Source organism: Mus musculus, chromosome 2 (assembly GCF_000001635.26).
Source record: "Mus musculus strain C57BL/6J chromosome 2, GRCm38.p6 C57BL/6J".
In the NCBI taxonomy this organism is placed as follows: Eukaryota; Metazoa; Chordata; class Mammalia; order Rodentia; family Muridae; genus Mus; species Mus musculus.
The window spans coordinates 48,455,121-48,477,513 of NC_000068.7; the positions used below are offsets into that span (position 1 = coordinate 48,455,121).

Here is a 22,393-nt window from a genome sequence, read left to right on the forward strand (position 1 = left end):
CAAAGTGAATCTATCAGAACTTACAGGAAAGAAGGAAATCTAACCGCAAAGCCTTCAGGAGAATGATGTTCAAGGTAGAGGGAGAAAGAGAGAGAAACATTTTCCCTTGGTGACATACCCAAACTACCTATAGGGCTTTCTAAATTGCACACTCTGACCCCAGAGATCTTGAAATGGCTTACTGTCCTTACTGTTCATAGAGAATCACGGTCTATGTAAACCATCATTATAGTTACCTGCGTGCACCATGGTGGTTAAAGTGGGAAATAAAAATATGTAAAACCCTGATAAGAGTGATGGGGCAGGTATTATCTTAACAAAATTGGTCCTGAAGAGAATCGAACAAATATGGCATCACCCCTAGAAAGGGTATCAATAACAGACCAAAGAAATGATTCCACACAAATCTAGTTTGGCAAACCAATGAGTTTAATTTGGGTTACAGGAGCATGTGCTACTGTAAGTATGGGTATATGGGTGGCTTTTCGCTTATGGAAACGTCTACCTCTGTGATGTTGTTAATTACTAATATATCGTTGAGGAAGGGACGTACCTAAGCTTCTCAGTCTCCTCCTGATAAGCCCCTCTCATGCTGTCTCTTGATTGCTCATCTAGGGATTACAGCTACTCAGAATTATCTGAGAGCTCGTGCTGGGGTGGTACAGTCAAGTCAAAGTGGTCTGGAGGGTCGAGCCAGTCATGCTGGAGAGCAGGAAAATAAAAAAATTGAGCTTATGAGTCTAAAGCTTGAAGATTTGAGACTCTAAGTAAAGACGGTAGGTGCTGTCCAAAAAGAAGAGATCTCACGGCTGTCATTCTGTGTCACCCTGAACTGATATTTAGAAAGAAGCTCAGACTTCAGAATTGCTCATATTTTGGAAGAAAAACCAAAAAATAGTTCACAAAAGGAGAAGAAAAAAAAAAAGGCACTGTCCAGATGCCAGGACACCAAGACTAAAGGGGACCAACAGAGATGAATTAGCTAAAATACCAAGGACTGAAAAACAGGCTTTTGGACTGAGGAACAATGCCACCACTCACTCCTGGGAAAAGAGCAGATGGGCTAAAGCAGAACACGGGCTGCAGGGGGTGGAGGCAGAAGCTGGGTGAGGAATTGCAAGTAGCAACTGTAAATCCTCTTGAGAAATTTGGGAGTGGCTTGTTCCTGGGCTACTATAAATAACAGGAATGCAGGAAGCAGGAAGTCAGAAGATGAAAGGGACATCTTAGTAACAGGAGAAGAGTTTGCAAAGGACAACATTTGGGATTAAACAGCCCCGAGGTTACAAGCATCCCGTGGTATGATGCGAGAGGCCCTTGAGATGTTTGCCACCCAAAGGTTGGAGGGTACTGGCTTTAATAGTAGGACAGCTGGCAAGCCATCAGTGTGGAAAGTAGTTCGAGAGCCCCTGAGTGCAAGTCACATGAGAAGTACATGACATGAAATAGCTTAAGCAGATGAGGCTTATATTATACAGAACCTAAAGCTATGAGAGAAAACACCAACTTTGATTGACATACTTATGAAAAGGGGGCCATGATAAAGCAGTGTGCTAATTGAAATAATGACTACATATTATGAGCAAATGGTAGAGACAACGTCTTTTTTTTTCTTTTTTTTCATCAGAGTGTGAAGGCAAAGCTGTATTTGGTCTATGACTCAGCAGTTGCTGGAGGTGGCTCTTGTTCCTTCAGGGAGCCCAGGAAGTGTCATCACCACTATACCCTAGTTAACCACAGGGACTCAGAGACCAGCTTGTCTCCGTATCTGTGTCAGGTTTCCATGTCCCAGCCAGCCCTGGATTTGTTTTAGCCAGTTCAGCCTTCTGAAAGCTCAAAGCAACAAAACAAAGTTACAAAATGTCACCAAACTATCACCTATGGACAGCTAGCTTTCTCTGTACACAAGGTCCCTATGCTCATGATCAGAGCCCAGCCCAGCAGAGCTATCACCCATGTCAAGTAACATGACCATAAGAAACAGAGACTCACCTAAAGTTCTTTCTTCTCCACTGCCCTCTTTCTGTTCAAATGCCACTGGCCTTGAAGTACATGAAACAGGGACTGCTTGGGACCAAGAATTCTGTCCTGCCCCAGAAGCAGATCAGAGAGCAGTCACCACTCTGGCAAGGTCGTTTCTGATGTGACGTGAGTCTGAGCTGTTCTCCAGTGTTATGATAAAAGCAAGTGCCTGAGGTGCTTTGAGAGACTTTGTGTCTGCATTGCTGACTGGTGTACAACTGCGCGTTCTAGGGAATCCTGTCTGCAGGCTCCACTTTCCTGGGCTCTCTTTCTTCATGGCTGCAAAGGCTTCTCTTCCTCATTCTTTAGTGTGAACCCCCAATAGGTAGTTTTTTTGGATCTTCTCACTTCACCAGGTCAGACCTAGGGGACATCGCCATGCCCTGAAACATCTGGACAGGCCTCAGTTGCATGATAAGGCAGGCCATGCTAGGTGATATGAGGGGACATTTCAAGATAGTCACATTGGCCTCCTGGTGCAGAATGAATTCTCTGGTCATTGAAAAACTTCCAACGGGGTGGTCTAAGCAGCTTAGCCACCATCTTGCTTATCTTTCACTATTTCTGGCAACTGTTATTTTTCCTATGACTAAAAATGTATCTTACTACTGACCTCATCCTTACTGGACCTAGCCACATATCTTCAGTGGTCCTTCTAGGAGGGCCAACAGTCTTACAATGGTCTGTCATAGACCTTTTTATAGTCTTTGGCAGAGTGGGAAAAAATAGTAAAATGACCATCCAATAACTGTGCATGGACCACCCAGCCAGTAGCTTAGAAAAAGAGCTCATTACAGATAACCTTTGACAGGCTCAGTGGACACTTTCCTATCCAATGTGGGAGAGATTTCCATCTGTGGAACCATTAGTACATGGCCCACATACAGCTCTGTCTCTTGGCTTCTGGTTCTCTCTGATCTGATTTGGTACCTAAATAAAGCAGAACTTGAAGCCCAATATACCACCACAGTATCTTTCAAATCCATCATTTTATGGGAAAAAAAATTTAAGCCTCTGCAGAGCAAAAAATAGCATAATTTCGTAAAAAAGGGAAAACAACAGATTGTCATTCATATTTGCTGAAAATATTTTCCCCAAAGAGTTAATATTTATATTACTTAAAAACTCATATAAAATGATAAGACAAAATGTCTCCTTCCAGTTATCATCAATTCCAGTTTGTGTGTGACATTGACTCTCCTCTTGACTCTGTCTTTTCATTAATGGATGCAGGTTAGAATCTCAGCACATGAGATGATTAGTTGCAAGTGGAACAAAGAAGTGATAGCAAATGCAGGAACAATACTTTCCAATACTCTAACCTCAATATAAGGAAACACAACGAAGAATTTTGTATTAAAAGAAAATAGGAGGTAGGGGATATGGTAATAGTCAATCCTACTAGATACCCTACAAACACTGACTAAAAGACATCCTTTGTCTGTTGAAGAAGACAGTGAAAGCACAGAGCCTTCCCACAGTCAGTAAGGTGTCAGGAAGACCACGCATCATTGGTCCATTCACTACACATGCAGTACAAACTGGGACATCCTTGGGAAGGCCATTGAGCAATATCTCTAAAGTACAAAATATTTACCTCCTTTGACCAAGTATGTCTATGCTAGACATTTTTCTTATATAAACAGACTGAAAGATAGTCAAACTAAACAAATGTTTTCTCTGCTACAAGATTCATTATAATTAAAAAAAAAGATCTGAAAACTATATAGTGTGCACTAGCAAGCAAAAGATTAATTTAATTATATAAGGTAAAAAGCAGATTCTGCAAAATCGCATGTGACTTGGGCTTACATTGTTATGTGTGTGTATAAACAAATTAAGAATCAAAACAAATTTGAAATAACTGTTGGGTCTCTGGGTACCATTTGCATTCGGACATCTTTTACTTTGCACTGACTGTGCATTGTTCCTTTAAGAAGTACCGTGACACCCAGCTCGTGACACCCAGCTCATGGTTTCCACCATGCCGCAGATGTCTCTTCACCACTCAGCTAGAGAAGAGGCTCACTTCCTAATGATCCTTTCAAGTGTTCCTCCTCCCACATTGCAGGCACCCAGACTATGCACCATTTACCAAGGACCCCCCCCCCCAATTTGTCCTAGACACTCTGCCTTTGGAGAAAATGTTAAGGGACCTGAAAACATTCCAAGTACTGTACTTGGAATTTTCATATTGGGTAATCTTTGCAGCCACCCACAGGGAAGGTGTAACAATTGGCTTCATTGTTCACTGAGAAACACAACACTTAGTACCCCATCCCTAACCTTCCAGACATGCCTAATGCTCTGAATTAGAGCTTGGGCCAGAGAGATGGATGAGCAGGTAAGGGCACTCCATAGAGTCTGTTAACCCAGGATCCCTAGAACCCACACAGTGAAAGGAGAGAACCTTTCCATTGTTTTCTGACTTCCACATGCACACCATGACACACAGGTATCCATGAATGTGTAGTTTACTTTAACTAGAAGAATAAAAATGAAATTATCTTTTCATTTCTAAGGCAGCACACCAGAAGCCCGAGGCTGTAAGATATACTCAAGGCAAACGCAAGGCAAATTAGTTCCCAAAAACAACTCTTATTCCTAGAATCTCTAACTTTCTAGCCTGTAAGTCCATCCAGAAGGAAATGGCAGGTGATGCTGGATGTTAAGATATAGGGAGGATGTTTTAAAATATGCACCAAGAAAATCACTTTTTAAATCTGCTTAAAGTTCAGACAAGAGGTGAAAGTCAGTTTTTAAAATCTCCAGGCCTCACCTCACCTCAACTGTTCCTCAGTTCTCTGCTCAGATCTTTCTACAACTTCTATCCCAACATCTTAACCCATTATCAGTATTCTTCCCCTCCCCGCAAAGAATTTACTAAAGCAAAGAACATGTTAACATCCAAATGCGCATATGGTACTTTCCTTGAAGTCACTAAAGTTGAGAAGTCAAAGAAACAAAACCCTGGTGTGAAACTTGAGATTTACAAATAGCCACTGGGCCAAGAAACTGCTAAAGAGAGGCAGCTGTCAAGGAGTCCCTAAGATGAAAGTTGAGAGGCTGAAGGACATCTCCTGGTGCTGGTCCATTGACAAAAAGCAGACAGAGGCTCGCCTATCATTGCACACATGCGCTCAGCCACTTTCTTCAAACCATAAATAAATACAATCTAACTACACTTGGGTATCTTAAAATATAAATGGTTGCAGGCTTTTTTTCAATCCTTATATGTACTTTCAATCTTGACTGTAAAGAAACCAATGCACTAGAAAACGTTCCTATTTTTATAAGGTAGAGTTAAATAAAGGTAACAGCTGAATCAAAGTGCCTTGGTTGCACAGTTTCTGTAAAGGATAAGGACATCTTTGCAACACAAAGTGAAGCAACAGCCAAAGACAGCACTAAGACCTAAGAAAAGGACATTTGCCAAGGTTCTAAGGTGGGCAGATTGATTAAACTGGACATCTGTCTAACTTAATAGGACTGATGTAAGGAATTTGGCTCTTCTTTTCTTATCCAGTGTTGCTGCAGTTGAACCTTGTTAACAGCTCTATTAATGTCAAACCAGATAAGAGGGACTGGCCATTTCACCTGCATCCCCGTATATAGATTCAGTTAGTACCTGTATGTAGAATCAGGTAGCCAAAGACCCAACCCATTTAGATCTTCTTGTCTCTGAAGAAGGTTTTCTTGAAACCACCCAGTGGCCTTAATTAGAATTGCCCATTTTGCTTGACCATCTAACTTGGCAGAGCAACATATATTTTCTGATTAAAGAGCTTCACCTGACGAGGGTGACATTCAAGATTCTCTCAGACTCCAGTTGCACTTCAATTATCTTGAGACAACAGTCTGCTAAGCAGGATAGGCAGTAATTGACCACTGAGTTATTCTAACAGAACAATCCATACAAATGGATTGAGCCAGCTCTCCTCCCAGGGGGCCATCATGTGGAGCAGACATCCTAATTATCCACATCCAACTGAAGCCATTCGTGTGGGCCTTTTCTGGTGGCTTCTTGGCAGGGAGAGATGAAGACATACTCAATACATCCACGTAGGTATTTGATCTGCAGTGCCAATGGCAGGATTCTGAACATTACATGAAGCAGAGTGCAGGTCCAGTTGAATCCATGCCAAGATTCCCCATAGGCCTCCTCAAAGTTTTAATCTTGGGGGTGAATCTTGTAATAATGAATAATGAGTAGCATCAAATACTGAAATTGAAAACTGCCATTAATTCTGTCCTATCAAATATACTAGCAAATATTGTTAGTATTCAATCCTCCCCCCTCTCCTTCCCTTCCCTGTCTCTTTGGAATCAAGAATAATTGAACTATATATTAAGTTTCATACACACACACACTGTATACATACACACACACACACACACACACACACACACACACATATATATATATAGTCAAACTAATAAGCACTCATGTGCTGATCTTGAAATATAGTATGAGAAAGCATCTGCTAACAGATCTAGTTATAGCCAGATATATCCATTCACTGAACCTAAACAGGACTAAATCTTGCAATATATATTGTTCTCTAATACTTACAAGGAGAATCTAATGTGCAGTGTGAACTTTCCTTCCTGTGCACAAAGGACAAAAGCCAACTGTAAGCTTATGCAGAGTCTGTTTTCCTCTCCAGCCTCACCTCCCTCTCACCTCCCTTGGCTGGAATTCTGGTCCCACAATGCTTGATGGATACTCGAATAAAATCCCGTGGAGACAGGTGTAGTGAGAATATAGTAAGCATTCAACTCAAGCACCGCTTGAGCCCTTCTTCCAGGAAGCCCTTTTGCTACCCCTTGTTGGAGTTGAACTTTTATGCATTCTCATTGCACCTCATGCGTATTTATATTATACTTATGGTTCTGATGGAAATAAGATTAAATTGTTCGTGCATCCATCAGCTTATGTCTGAAAAAATATTCCTATTGTAAACAATCACTCCTATGCCTGACTCATTTTAATTAAGGACTCATTAACTGTTAAATGAATAAATGAACAAAGGAAAAGAATGATCCTGTCTGTTACCTATATCCCTTGCCCTCTTCTTTTATCCAGTTATCTAAACTAAGCTCTTAGCTCTTAGCCAAACAGATAAAGCACATATAAAAAATGTGCAATGTAAGTATGAATGCAATTTTTAAATTGGATTGTGGTGATGGATGAATAAGTCTATGAATTCATTTTAAAATATTGACATGATGCTGACTTTATGGCATGTACTTACATTTCATTGTATCTATTAGAAATGTGAGCAGAAAATAAAGTGTTTACATTATGGAGTGACTACAGGGAGTGAGAACATCTCAGAGTTCAAATGATTTGGAACGTTTCCTGAAAGGTGGAAGGAGTTAACTCTAGAACTCCACCCCACTCCCTCCTCTTTTTTTTTTGCTATGAGTGAAATTGTTCGTACTTTCTGAAAAAGACATTAACTAGGTCCCATGCAGTAGGCATGTTTAATGAGAGCATGGGAGTTCACGTAACGAAACTGGCCTTCTTCCAAATTGGTGTAAAGGAACTAACCCAATTTCAGAATTTGATTCATGGTTTGAAAGAACAACAAATTTGTTTCATTTATCCTACGTAATTAAATTAATGAGTTGAGTTCAAATGAAACAATTTAACTCAAAAAATTGTGTTGATTATAAATTAAAAGTAATAAATTTCTGCAATGAATTTTTATTGGTTGACTTTTTCTAGTTTCTTATTTCTCATCAAATTAGAATGTTACCTGTTTTTAATTGGTTCTACTGTATTGTATATTTCCTTAATTTTTTTTCTTAGATTCTTCTGGGTCTTCACTGTATGGCTGACAATGTATTGAACTTTTATATAATTCCAATCTCTTGGGTCCACATTATATAAAAGTAGCTCTGTATTTCCTTTTCAATTTTTAATCATTGACTTCAGAAAGTATCCATTTTAAACAAATCTTTTATAAATAATAATGGATGCTTTCATCTAACAATCAGTCAAACATCAGCATTTTTTTTATCTCTAACTTTTCTAATAGAATTTGTTACTAAAGAGGGAAATCCCAACCTAATAATGACTTCAGTCCTCTCTTCTTTGTAGAGACAGCCTGAGGTATTCAGCCGGCAAATAATGCTTTTCATTGCCGACCTGTTAAAAACACAGGAGAAGAGTTAAGGACAATGAATTCCTGTTAGAAACATCAAAGTTAAAATCTATTCCTTGACAGACATTTAATAAAATCAAATATGAGGAACAGGAAGGGTACGTTGTTATAAACATCAGTTGGCATGCCTCAGAGCCCTTGGTGGTCTGAGATCACTGCCTTTTATTTCAAAGTCTCTGAATGAAGGCCTGCTTCACAGTGCTCTCAAGGCTTCGTATTTGAAAGAATCCTTGTTCAGTTCTAAAATGGACTTATTTGATATTTATTACAGAGTCTTCATGGTCTAGAAAGAAATTGGTGATTTACATTTGTGACCATAATTCCAAAGAAAATAACTTTTTTATGAGGTGAGGGGAATGTGACAGGCACACAGATTACCAGCAGCTGTCTGCGTGAAGCAGTTGTTTTTCTGTCCATTTCTGGATTTCAAGACCTGATATTAAGTTCTTTTTGTTGTTGTTGTTATTGTTACTTTTCTGTTTTAAAGCAGGTGTTAGATCTTTTTCTAACTTGTGTTCTACTTTGTTGTGGTTATTATTTCTGACAATGAACAGAAAAGCTTTGAAATAGCTGTCCTCTGTCCTCTAGTGTAAACCAATTACCAAGATTTAAGCTTATCTGTCAAAATCTATAGCAACAGATTTAAGAACAAAGAAGTTAGTTTTAGATCTCTGACCTTTCTTGGATTTTGTTGTTTTTGGTTTTGTTCTTGTTTTGTTTTGTTTTTTTTGGGTTTGGTTTTGGGTTTTGTAACTACGTGTTTTCAAGTACTTCATGGAAACAGCACCATCTTTCCTCATTTCCTTGACAAGTCATGTTTTCTAGATCCACTTACTCCTGAGTGGTGATCAGAGGCCTATGAGTCGCATCCAATTATTATACTACCCTTGATAATAATATTCGCCGGGTGGTGGTGGCGCATGCCTTTAATCCCAGCACTTGGGAGGCAGAGGCAGGCGGATTTCTGAGTTCAAGACCAGCCTGTTCTACAGAGTGAGTTCCAGGACAGCCAAGGCTATGCAGAGAAACCCTGTCTCAGAAAACCAAAATAAATAAATAAATAATATGCACACTTCGGAACCAAGATTGAGTCCTAAAGATACATTTTCTTTCCTGAAGGGACATTAGCAACTTTTTAAAAATAAAATTCTGTTCTTCAGTTGAAAAGGGTACCCGAGAGGCATGCATACTGGGTTTAGAATGAGACGTTCCAGGTTTCCCTGAAAAGGGCTTGTGTCCCGCTGGCTATGGATAATTATCAATGTACCTGTGGAAGAATCCTTAAGGTTCTATTTAGTAGCAATAGAATGTATAGAAATACCAGGGAAATTTACTCCTGAGCAATTTGATAATAAAAAATAGACAAATTCCTTTCCCACCACATATTGTTCAAAACTTTTTCAACATCTTCCCAGAGCAAGAAAGACTTGAAGCAATAAAAGATGTGTGTGACTAATAGGGTATGAATTAAAATAATGAAAAGCACTTTTCTTTGGTTATTCTCAAAGAGGCCATAAATATTTACATCCAGTATAAAAAACAGTTTAACAGCTCAGTAGGATTGAATGCAGTAGCACTTAACGCAATATAACTCCAAACACTTTACAATTCCAGTGGACTTTATATCTGAAAGAGCTTAGCACACATGAGGGCCCAGGAGTTGGCTGTTTAATGTTCTTTGTTTCAAACAAAATATGCAAAATAAACAAAATTTACTGAAGTAACAGCTATGTTTATATAGTTTAACCCAACGTGTTATTAAGAGCTCAAAAAATCAGACAAAACTCTGAAGCTCGGTGCTTAATTGTCGATGCACCAATTTTTCCACATATCTTGTGCAAAGGAAAACTCATGTACTTAACACAGGCATGTGACATGTCATGAACTTGAGATTTAGCGTGCTTCCTTATTCGTAAAGCATTTTTAAAATTTTATTTCTTGATTATCAAAACTATCTTCTATGACTAGTAAAGGAAGAAAGGTATCTAGGAGAGAAGAATGTATGCTTGCCTGAAAGCCTACAATGTACTGAGCAACAGAGAAATGTGGTGTGCGTATACATTTTATAGATAATACAAAGAAAACCTAAGTATCTTGACCAGTGCCATATAACAAAACAGAGCTAGAATTTAATTCCCAGTTATATTCTCCAAAGAAAAAAATGTCCCCCCTCAGATCAAACAACTAACAGCATTGACTCTTGGACCATTTTGAGTTCCTCCAAAATCCTGTTGTCATAATCATGTCTTTATCACAGAAATACTGAAGAGTTTCAAAGTCCCACCTCACCCCTCTCCCGAGCCTCTGTCTTTATCTCCTCTTTACATGATGCATACTTCCGTGTACTTGTGTGTAAACCTACATGCAGAAACCACAGGTCAGTCATGGGTCAACCTCAGGGCTGTCCACCTTGTAGTTTCGTTTTGTTTTGAGCAGAGTCTGACACTAGGGCTTGAGGCTTGCTAATTATACTAGACTGACTGGGATCTGTACCTCTCCAGTAATTGAGATTACAAGTTCAACTCACTGTGTTCAGCTGTTTCCACGGGTGCCTGCATTTACCAAATGAGCTATCTCTTCATACCCCAAAATATTTTCAACAACCCATTAGTGATTTCTCTTTAAATCATTCTTTCAAAAATGCAACATTTGTCATTTTTTGAGATTTTCATACATGTATGCAATGATGATATTCAACCACAAATCAAAGTATCCTTTTCAGTGACAAGATAAAACACAGACAGACCCAGATTACTCTCTCATGTTTCTTTGTAATTCCATAGGTCTAAGAGATACCACACACTCTGCAGGCCAATGATTAGTTCTCCCAAAGAGTGACATACCTTGGGATGATCAAAAGGATCCACAGACTAGAGTCTCAGCATCATTAAAAGGGTGAGTGAAGAGAGAGTCACAAAGTCTCTAGTTCAAGAGCAACCTGCATGTTTACAAGTAGATCAAAGAAAGTTCTATCATTCAACACATTTACTGTTATCTGTTACTTTGTACAGGTATGATGAGGACTAAGGCTACTGGAGCAAGGAATTCTCTGAATGGTCCTCATTACCTTATTACTTGACAGCCCAAAAGACTAAAAGTTTAGTCATTAACGCTCAGGAGTTCACTTGAGGCATCAAGGAGCACTAATTGGCAAGAGCAGAAAGCAAAGTGTTAGTGCCCTGCAGTCTAATCACTGATACTTTTAGTTATTGCATTTTATTTAGTTTTATATGCATGGTATATGGGGATATATACAGTGCTATGGGAGTTTGTGTGTGTATGTGTGTGTATGTTTGTGCGCGCATGCGCGCGTGCGTGCGTGCGTGCGTGCGTGCGTGCGTGCGTGCGTGCGTGCGTGTGTGTGTGTGTGTGTGTGTGTGTGTTCGTGCATGCATATATGTACATATTTATAGAAGACAGAGGATAACCTTGAGTGTCTTCTTCAATGACTTGTTCACTTTCTTTTCTGACACAAGGTCACACTGGAGTGGAGCTCAATTCTGCTAGGCTGGCTGGCAATTAGCTTCAGATATCTGCCCTTTCTATCTGCCCAGTGCTGGGATTATGCCACTACGCTGAGCTTTTCTGTGGGTGCTGGGTATCTGACCTCCTCCTCATGTTTGTGTAGCAAGCACTTTTCCAACTGAACCATCTTCCCATTCCATTACTATTAGGCGTTTTACATACGAAGTTTTAATTTCACGACTTTGTGAGTTGGGAACAAAGCAAACGGGGCACGTGTGTGTTGGTTCACATGCATTTCTGTATGGATACATATGGAGGCCAGTGTGCAGTTCCTGGTGCCGTTCGCCTTGCTTGCTAGGTTTTGACTTTGAGGTAGGCTCTTTCCCTGGCCTGTAGGTCCCGGTGTCTTTTTAGCTCTGCCTCTCCAGTGCTAGGATTACCAGCACATATAGCTATGCTCAATTTTGTTTTTTATGTGAGTTTTGAGGACGGAATACAGTTCCTCTTGTACAGGTAAGTACTTTCCTGACTGAGCCATCTCTCCAGACTCATTACAAAGTTTAAATTTTTTAAAAGGCTAAGTTTTACATTTATAAGCACAGAAACACACATACATAGATAGACGATAGATATAGAAAACTATGACCCCTACCAGTACTTGTCAATTCCAAAGCTTTGTGTGTGTGTGTGTGTGTGTGTGTGTGTGTGTGTGTGAGAGAGAGAGACTACAGAGTATTCAAGGTTAGAAAAGAGCTTTTAATATTTGTCAAGTGTTCTGTTAGAGAAAATAAATAATGATTCACATCTCAGAACATCAGTTCAGCAATTCCACAAGTCTCTGATAACCAAAAAGATTGAAGAAATCAATTGATATTAGAAATAAAAAATTTTAGAGAGATTAAAGTGATTGAAAGTATGAACACTCTATATAAAGCAAGACCGTTGAGAAGTTGGTAGGCTCTCTACATTGTGCTCTCCCCTTCCCATCATGCTCTTGGCCTTCCTGCACTTTTCTGTGTCCTTATTAAACTGCCGCAGTAGCCTGAGTGTGAGCGTCTGGTATATGCATGGAAAACAGCATTTACGATTTGGCAAAACCAGGAATCCAAGCCCTGTGTGTTTTAGCCACTATTTGAGTAAGGTGTAAGTGCTGACAGAAATCCTTCCTTGTAATGAATCCACCTTAATAGTGGCAACAGTGAGAGTACTGCCTGACAGAAATTTAATAAATCCTGTCACATGTGGAGAGAACACGATTAAAATGCCAAGTGAACAAGTAGTAAAACAAGCCACCATGCCCCGAGTCCTGCAGAGCAGCTCACCTCAGCCCTCCCTTTGCGCTGCTCTGCGTTCTGGTGTATGATGAAACTAGGATGTCCCCCCTACCCCACCCCATCCCCTCGCTTGTAGTCAGTCTCTCTCTCTCTCTCTCTCTCTCTCTCTCTCTCTCTCTCTCTCTCTGTTATATGCAGAAAAACCTCAAAAACATAATGGAGAATTCTAGAAGCCACAAAACAAGCTTTTAAACTCTCAAGCAAGTGAGCTTTCTGCTTCATGCACTGTGATAGCATAACACAATTCCATGAGATAGTTCTGTTTGAAAAGCCCAAGAATATCTACACACAGTTTCGGGAAAACAAGATGCCATTGGGCCTTGTCTGCAACCCCTCAGGCCTCCCGGCCAATCAGCACGAACTCATCTTTAGTTCTTGGGGCAAAGTTTCACACTTGCCACTTCTCAGTTTTAAGGTGTTGCTCTCAACTCAGAAACTGAGATAAAAACATTTCTCCCAGTGTAAGTGTCTCAGACTGTCCCCACCTCTGTCCTAGAGGTGCTAAGCTGATGGAATGCTCATACATACAACCAAGGCTAGGGCGGCCAAGGCATGGATTACGGTCGTATGGTGGGATGAGGGCAATGAATGGCTGACCTTGATGCATCAGAGCCTGAATCTTTTAACATTGAATCACTTCGTTTTTATCCTTAGGAAACTAGGATCGCTTTCATTTGGTCTAAAGGACTTTTTACTATTTTCCAGGACTTGTAGGCAACCCGTAATCCATATGACAAAAAAAACAACAGCCACTTAAACAAAATAAGTAACAATGGATGAATAAAGTTTTTAACAAGCACTGAAAATTTATCATGAGCTCCTCCCCCCCACCCCAAAAACTAAGAAAGCTGTCTTCATACTGAAAAAGAAGACAGCTCTCGGAGTTTCATATGTTGGTTTTCCCAACTTGCTAATTGTTTTCTTGATCAGTGGTGATAAGGCCCACAAAAATCATCACATTGCTGCGATGACTAATTCTACAAGCATTCTCAAATAAAGCCAATTGACCATTAAACTGCTGCCAACTGTGGCCTATTTCTTAACTGATAGACAGCCCAAGAAAGCTCTCTGGTCACAAACATACACGCTAAAATCTGGCGGGGGGTGGGGGGGAGAGGGGGGAATGTTGAGGGGGGAATCAATTGACACACACTGCCCTTTTTTGGTAGATTTGCAAGTTCTTCTTTCTTTCTTTTTTATTTTTAAATTCAAAGGCCATGAATGCAGATAGCTTTCCAGTTGTCCTTGTGTTTCCTGACTGAAAGGACTCTTTAAGCACCCTCAACATGCTCAGACTAGTAGCTGAAACAATTCCATCTTTTCAACCCCTGATCGCAACCCTTCTAAGATTTTGATGAGCTACACACATGGAGCAGATTTTTAAGTAATAGTGGCCCTTCAGTTTCTGAAGTCCTTTCAGAGCACAAACACAGTGCGTGCACTTTGCTTGCAGGGCTCTGCTCATTTGCAGGAAAACCATATTTTGCACCACATCCTCACATATTGATATGTTGAGGAAATAAACAGCTAACATCACTTCCCATCCATCTGCTAAGCTTGTTAGAAAGATGAACACCCAGTATTCAGATGTTTTTCGCTCAGGTTTGAAATTCCACGCTCAGCATAATTTGCTTTTACTTTGAAAGACAAATTTTAATCCAATTAGATGGAATTCACCTCTTCTCTTAAAAAACTAACAATAGTACTAAAGTAGAAAAGCCAGCCATGTTGAATATTGTCTAGATAGTTCTACCACCGGGCTGCTGTAGAGACTCTTAACAAAAGACAGTTTGCTCGATTTTGCTACTTAAAAAATATCAGTTACTGCTCATTTACTGATGATGTAAATCAAAGTCCCGGAAGAAATAATCTATCATTCCTAACAAACTGTTTTCAAAAGATCTTTATACTCATCCATCAGTACCCAGAATTACACAAGCTCTGCCTGAGTTGCAAATATTTTAAAAGCTTGAAGCAAAGCAATAAAAGTCAATTAAACAAGCAAATCTCTGGCAGTCGTGGTACCCACTGGAAACTGAGCCAAATGCCGTTGTGCAAAGGCATTGGGAACAGAAAGGGCATGAGACCCCAGGCTTGTCTCTTCCCAGTGTTTCTGCCTTGCCTTTGCCTTCTAATTAAAATGACAGCTCTTCAGGGAGCAACATGTCCTTCTCCCTGCCTTTCATATGCTCTACATATCATAAAGGATTGATGATCTTACAAACTACATTTCAGGGAGCAAGACAACAGCAATGAACAATAATGCTGTTTTATTAACAGGTAGGCACACAGCTGAGAACTTCTAAGTTATATGAAATATAAATCATTGAGAGAGCCTGAACAGTAAACTAAAAGTACTTTAGTAATGTCAGCTTTAATTTCTTTTATATGCTATACTAGGAGGATTCCATTATATCTATTTCCCCCAGTGGTAAGGACCAAACCCAGGGTTCTGCATATGTTGGGTAAATATATCCCCAGCCCAATATACATATATTAATAATCCTTTGGTTTTAATATTAAAATGAAGAATCTTAGGAGAGTCAATACAAACTAACCTACCTCTTTTAAAACTCAAATTTATCAGACTTTGTCAAGGGGCCACAGCTCCTGAAAGTAGGAAATAATTGCAGCAGTCATGGTGCTGTCCCAGTGAAGCAGCAAAGGTGGTAGAAAAACAGAATTTGGAGCAGGAGAGGTTTCTAAAGGGGGTCTGTTGCCCAGCGCTTCTCAAACTGTGATATGCACCCAGATCTCGAGGGGTTGCCATTGAACTGACTCTGAACTGCAGGTCTACCATGAAGCCCACAACTGCATTTCCAACCAGTTCCATGGGAGCTACTGTTGCTTCTTGCCCAACTACATCTTAAGCAGCCAGTGTCTATAGCTCATCCCCTAGGATTTTAAATTTTCACAATGTAAAACTTCTACCTATGAAAAATGTGGTTACAGCAACAACAAAAGAAAGAAAGAAAGAAAGAAAGAAAGAGAGAGAGAGAGAGAAAGAGAGAGAGAGAGAGAAAGAAAGAAAGAAAGAAAGAAAGAAAGAAAAAGAAAGACAGACAGACAGACAGACAGACAGACAGAAAGAAAGAAAGAAAGAAAGAAAGAAAGAAAGAAAGAAAGAAAGAGAAAGAGAGAGAGAAAGAAAGATCCTAACATTATTCCTATAAGGAAATAGAAACCATATTGAAGTAACAAGAAACACGTGAGTTTTACACATCCAAATGTAAACTATTCTAAATTAAGATATTTATTATCTGCAAGTCAATGCCACATGAACAACCAATGATAACAGATTTAAGAGAAAAAGAACTAGGCTTACTACTTTCAGTCATTGGAGTCTTACCTTTCCCCCAATCTAGTCAAAGAGAACCTTTACCTTATTGCTAGACTCTATGGCCTCTTGTTTCCTGAGAGATCTTGCTGCCAGCAACCTCTTACTCGCCTGTCCCTTCACCTGTTCCTTCCTCCCCCTCCTCCCCTTCAAGCTCTATACCCTCCCTAAAGGAATTTTTTCCTAAATATTCTTAATTGAAACATGATGACATCATTTCCCTCCCAAGTATTCTCCCTTTAATCCCTCACAAGCTCCCCCTCTCTAATCACAATTTGATAGCCCTTTGTCGCTTATCATTATTATTGTTAGATACAAATCTAATAATACAGCCAGCTGAGGCTATTGTTGCTTGTGTGTATATGGTTTCAGAGCAAGGCTCTTTGCATTAGAAAACCAATAAAGATCTTCCCTGGGAGAAGCTAGTATGCCTTCCTCCAGCTGTGTGATATTAGTTCTTGCAGTTCTTTGTCTAAAGTTGGGACCCAGCGAAAATTTCCCCTTTCTCATTAATATGTCTATTGATGTTCCCATTGTTCTGGTCTTGTTTATTTAGCCATTTCTACAAGAGACTGTTTCACAGAAGACAACCTGGTAATCTGACTCTTAAAATCTTCCAGCCTCCTTTTCCCTGATGTTCCCCAAACCATAAATACAGAAGCTGTGGTGCAGATGTATCCACTGGGGCTAGGATCCCATGATCTGTTGATTTCTACATTGTGTCCAGTTATAGTTTGCTGTGATAGTTTGCTGTATGGAGAGGCTTATCTGATGGGGGGTAGTAGCTACATTTACCTATGGGTATAAGGATAAGATTTACAATATAGGACAGAATATGCTGCTCTAGCAAGTGATAGTAGCAGCTATTTTGCTAATGTCCATTAGCTTCCTATCCCAGGAAAGCTAGTTAGTTTTTCAGTATCATGAGTGACATCTCTCTTGTTGAGTGGCCTTGAAGTTCAATTAGACAGCTGGTGACTGACATTTGTGTGCCAATCAGTGTGCCTTCGTGGGTATCTTGCCATGCTGGTCATTGTTAAGGTTCATAGGTGTTACAGTTCAGCAGGCCTCTTTATTGCTTCCCTCTCTTGGAAGCCTTGATCGTATTTCATAGAAGCTAGAACACAGAGAAGAGGCTTTCAACTCAGAGCCACCTTGAATCATCAAGTCTTATACATTAAATGATTGGTGTCTTCAGCAATGGGGGTCCAACTCCTGAGAGACAACAAAGAGTTACTGTCCATATTCTGTTTTGTTTTGGAATTCAGTTAGACTACCCTGGCCAACTCTCCAAAAGGAAGTTTATGTTGCCTGATACTAGGTGTTTTGTTAGTACGTGGTTCTTGTGGGAACACTGTCAACTTATTTATCCTTTACTTGAATACCATAGCTTGAATACCAGATAGCCCCTAGCCTCCCACCTATAGCAAAGGTCTTTTCTCAGCTAAGGTCTTCCTTTATCCTTCTCTATTGCATGTCTCTTAGCACTGTCATCTATTTGGTTGTGTTATCCCATCTACAACAGCTCCTAGCTTTTCCTGTTTTGTTTTCCAAAATCCAGGAGTCCAACCTCATTTTTTTTTTTTAAAATTAAGATTGGGACTTGTTTGCCCATCTCTGTACCAGAAATCTACTTCTATCAAATAACTCTGAGTCTGTCTGTTCTTTTCTTGTGAATTACTGTACTCTGAAAACAAAATGCACAAACATCTCCACCTCACACAGCAGATGAGGCCTGTGGCAAGCTGGTCCCAGATTATCACCTTCATCTCTTTTTCCCCACTGTCAAACCACATCCACACAGCGTTTCTTAAGCACCATTTATCAGCTCATCAGTCACCAAAGACACCAGGCCACGTCATACCTCTGCCTCAGCATGTCTTGATCTCTCTTCCTAGAACAGTCTTCCTCTTCAACGCCTCTTGCAAGATCCATCCCAGTCCCATGTGAAGCTTTTCTGCTGAAGTTAGGGGTCCCCTCCTCTCTAAAATTCCTATAAGTCCTCACTTTTTATCTGTCTCTAGGCACATACCAAACCAGAGCATCTTACAAGCAATCTTTCTCTGCTTGAGCTCAGCCCCCTGGCCTTGCTCTTCTTCCTGCTACCAGTGCCAAGCACAATGTCTGGACTAGAACAGACATTCAGTAAATACTTACTGAATACATGAATGAATGTAAAACAGAAACTAATACTGAAGATGACAAATAACTATAACCCATTCAGTGGGGCATAGGTATTCAAGGGAGGAAAATTTACCATAAAAGTAAATGTGAAAATGTATAGCTACGACACCCAAACAGACATTCAAAAACAGAGTTCTCTAGAAGAAAGTGTGGTGGGGGAGAGGTTCTTAAAGAGCCTGTCACTCTTAGATGAGGGGGATGGGGCTGAGGAGAAGGAAGAGAAATCTGTTAGTGGTGGAGACAGTTGTATGTTATATTTACTGAGGTGGCCATCCTAGTTAGGGCAAGCAGCAGTAGTTTTAAAGATAAATAATTAACAAAATGGTGTGTGAGGACTAGGAGAGTGGGAAGAACTTGAGGTGGATATCAAAAAGGAAACACTCACTTGGCTATGGCTAAGGACTATGGGTAGAATACAAAAAATTACCATTTCAGTCGGGTTGTTAATATTCTATTGATGTCACTTTGGGGCAACACAAAGTGAGATCTTTCCAGTTATATCTCTACACCCTTTCACTCATAAACGCTTGAAGATCATTTCCATCTAGCCAAATTCCATCTTGCCTAAAAGAATCACCTATATATATAAAACTTGTCCTTTTAGTCTTTTAGCTTTCCCATCCATCTCTTGGACCACAGAAGCCCTGAAGAGCTTTGAGAACCACCAAGGTATATCCAGCGCTTTAGAGTGCACAATCTGACATCAAGGGCTTGTGAGAATACGGCCTTGCATGAAGAACACTGCTTTTTCTCCTCTGCCTTCTGCTGCTGTTAAGACCCTGAACCGGGAGTCTAGGCCAGTCTCTGCACTAACTTACAACCTCAAAGGTAGAGAGTCCAAGGCACTAATAATTCCAAAGAAGAACAAAGAGGTGAAAAAAGCTACTATTTGTCACTGCTGCATCTGTTTCTACAAATACTTGCCGCAGAAAATAAGCCCCACAGAACATGATGTATGAAGTATGGACTCTATTGGGTCACGGTGGTGCTTATTTGTAATCTCAGCACTTAGGCAGAGGCAGGAGGATAGGGAGTTCAAAGCCAGCCCAGACTTCAGGAGACCCAGTCTCTTCTAAATTAAAACTTCCCCTTCCCCTCTTCTAGAAAACTACAATGTCAAAACCTAACACATTTTTTCCTGTCAAGAGAAGTACACAGCTGAATAGATTGTTCTTCTGGTTGGAGGAAATTGGTTCAAGCGGAACTCATCAATGACCCAGATGCAAAGGAAGTCTCCACCCATTATTGTTCTTAGAGAAAATGATGAAGTAAACTGAATTCCGGTGCTTTCAATGAGAAAATAAATGTTTTGTATGGTAATATAAACCAACAGAAGTTCACGGAGTACGGGGTTTAGCAAGTTTCTACACACTTGTTTTTTCAGTGAGATAATTTTCCTTATTGTCCACTATGACAAGGACCCTGTTGCTTTTTCTTCCACAAAGATGTGTGAATATATGTACATACCTGGCCTGGCCCTGTGTGTATGTGTTCATGTAGACAAATGCATGTGTATGTATGCATTTCATTTTACTTATGCTATTTACAAGTGGAGGGTAATGAAGGGCAACTACACAGGCTGGACCTTGATTTCAGGCTGGAGAAGAGAAAAAAAATGGAATGATAATTTCAGAGGAGCCTGAACTGGGTCACTGAAGTCTGCTATGTGGAACTGATAACTGAAAAGCTCAGAAAAATATTGATTTTTTTTTTTTTTTTTTTAGATAACTTACACTTTTTCTGTTAACATTGGAACCCAGCCACACGCCTTTCAGGGCAGGGATTTAGGATTTTTTCTCTCTAAGGGTATTTATTGTCTTTGTCAGTTGTCCTGGGAAGGATCCATACAGACCAGAAACGGAGCCACAGGATGGGAGCTATAGTATAGCAATGACTTAAGAAACCTGCATATGTGAACTCTGAGGGTTAACAGCTCTCAGAATCCCAGAACCTTGGGTAGCAGAGTGGGCACACAGTATTGGGATGGAGAGTCTGAGTTAGCCCTGGGGCTACAGGTTTTGGTGACAAGACTTTGTGGACTCTGCTACAAGCTAACATCTACAACGCTGTTGCCTTCATAGTTCCATGGTTTTAACAAACTTCCAATAAACTCCTTTTCCTGATGGACATTCAGTTCAAGGTTGTCACCCAGGAAAAGGCAGTGGTCTAGTAGTAGATGAACGGTGTTTATCTGTGCACTAAGGCTTGACAAAACCAACCAAGTTGAAGAAAATCCTAGAAGAGACTTATAAATACCAAGTAAGCAGCCTGGGTAGCCTTTCTTTATGGGTAAATTGGGTAAAGTCACTATAATTTGCATATCCATGAACACATGGTCTAGTTTTGGCCACACACATGAACACACTAATGAGGATATGCATATGAGCAAATTGGAGGTTTTTATTTTTCTCTTTTCTAATTATAAGACAATATATGCTCATAGCTAAAAAACTTTAAAAAAAAAAATAAATAAGAGTACCTACTTCCCTGCCCTTTGAGATCTAGCGGGAAGGAAATGTGACTTTTCTGAAGACACTCCTACCTCAACTCATGGGCCCTTTTGATTGACCACTAAACCTAAGTATGTATTTTGTTTAAGCTTGCACCTAGTAAGACTCTCTAATGTCTACAAACCCTATCTTGGATTTTATTTTTAAAAATTACACTCTTCTTCTAATGATCGGCATGGAAAGGTTGCACCCAGGTATTTGTAAAAATGTGTATGAGCTTGGAGTCACAGATGTTCCCCAAGACTTTTTTTAAAAATTCCATGTAGAATAGAGTATTAAGCACAAAGACTTGGTAACAAGCATGGTCAGTGATCCCTCCTGTCCTCTGAACTGTGACTGATAGGCACGAGAGTAGCAAATACAAAACATTCTCTCCTTCTGCATTTGACGTGACATCATCAACACTACCTTAGGTTATTAAATCACTATCAAAAATACCACCTATAATGTCTGTGTGGTATCTATACAAGGATTTCCCAGAATCTGAAAACTTTATTTTAACTTCATAATTATATTTAAAAAAAAAAAAAAAGACCAGGCATGCTTATAATGCAAATCTTTTGCCAAGACAAGTAGTGAAACAGAAAGAAATGCCAGATGTGGGTTGCTATAGCAAAGAGCCACTGCTATCCCATAGCCCCACGAGGTGAAATGAGATCCACACTAAAGAAAAAAAAGCTATAACAGCGAAAGAAAAGAAGGGGTTAATATTCAAATCTTATAAGGCAATCAAATGACTCAGTAGCAAACCACAAATAACTAATTTTAAAAAGTCTTAAGGAGGCATTTCTCAGAAGAAAGCACACGAGTGTAATAGGTAAATAAAAAGATGCTCTGTGACTCATCAATGGGAAATGTGAGTCAAACCCATAGTGAAATAAACACTTCCTCACACCTCTGGCTTCTGTCAGAGATAAGATGGAATCTGAATGCATAAGGATGCAAAGGAAAGACCACTCATGTTGTATGCTGTTGATGAAAATATAAATTAGTGTTGCCATTATGGAGAATGGTATGAAAATGCTTCAGCAAACAAACAAACAAACACACCCAGTCATATGATACAGTAATACCACTTTAGGCTGTACACACCGAGTAATTGAAATCAATATATAAAAGAGACACTTAAAGTCCTGTGTTCAGTGTCTTATATACATTAGCCAAGCTACTTAGTTAATTGTACACCAGTGGGTGAATGGATAAAGGAAATGTAATATTTATACATATATGCATATGAATACTACTTAGCCTTAAAATAGGGAGACCTGTCATTTGAAAATGCAAGCAAGAATGTGAAAGACATTTGGTAAATGGAATACGACAAGCATAGAGAGACACATACTGTGTGATCTCACTTACACATGAAATCCA

At 39.7% G+C, this 22,393-nt stretch overlaps 1 long non-coding RNA gene across 1 annotated transcript in view; it reads right to left on the minus strand.

Moving 5' to 3' along the window:
• Gm13481 (predicted gene 13481) overlaps positions 1 to 2,145 on the minus strand; it is a 395,046-nt gene extending 392,901 nt beyond the window's left edge. Inside the window, exon 1 of the long non-coding RNA NR_166463.1 lies at positions 1,993 to 2,145. This is a non-coding gene — a long non-coding RNA (predicted gene 13481). The remainder of the gene's footprint in view (positions 1 to 1,992) is intronic.
• Positions 2,146 to 22,393: the final 20,248 nt, after the last annotated feature.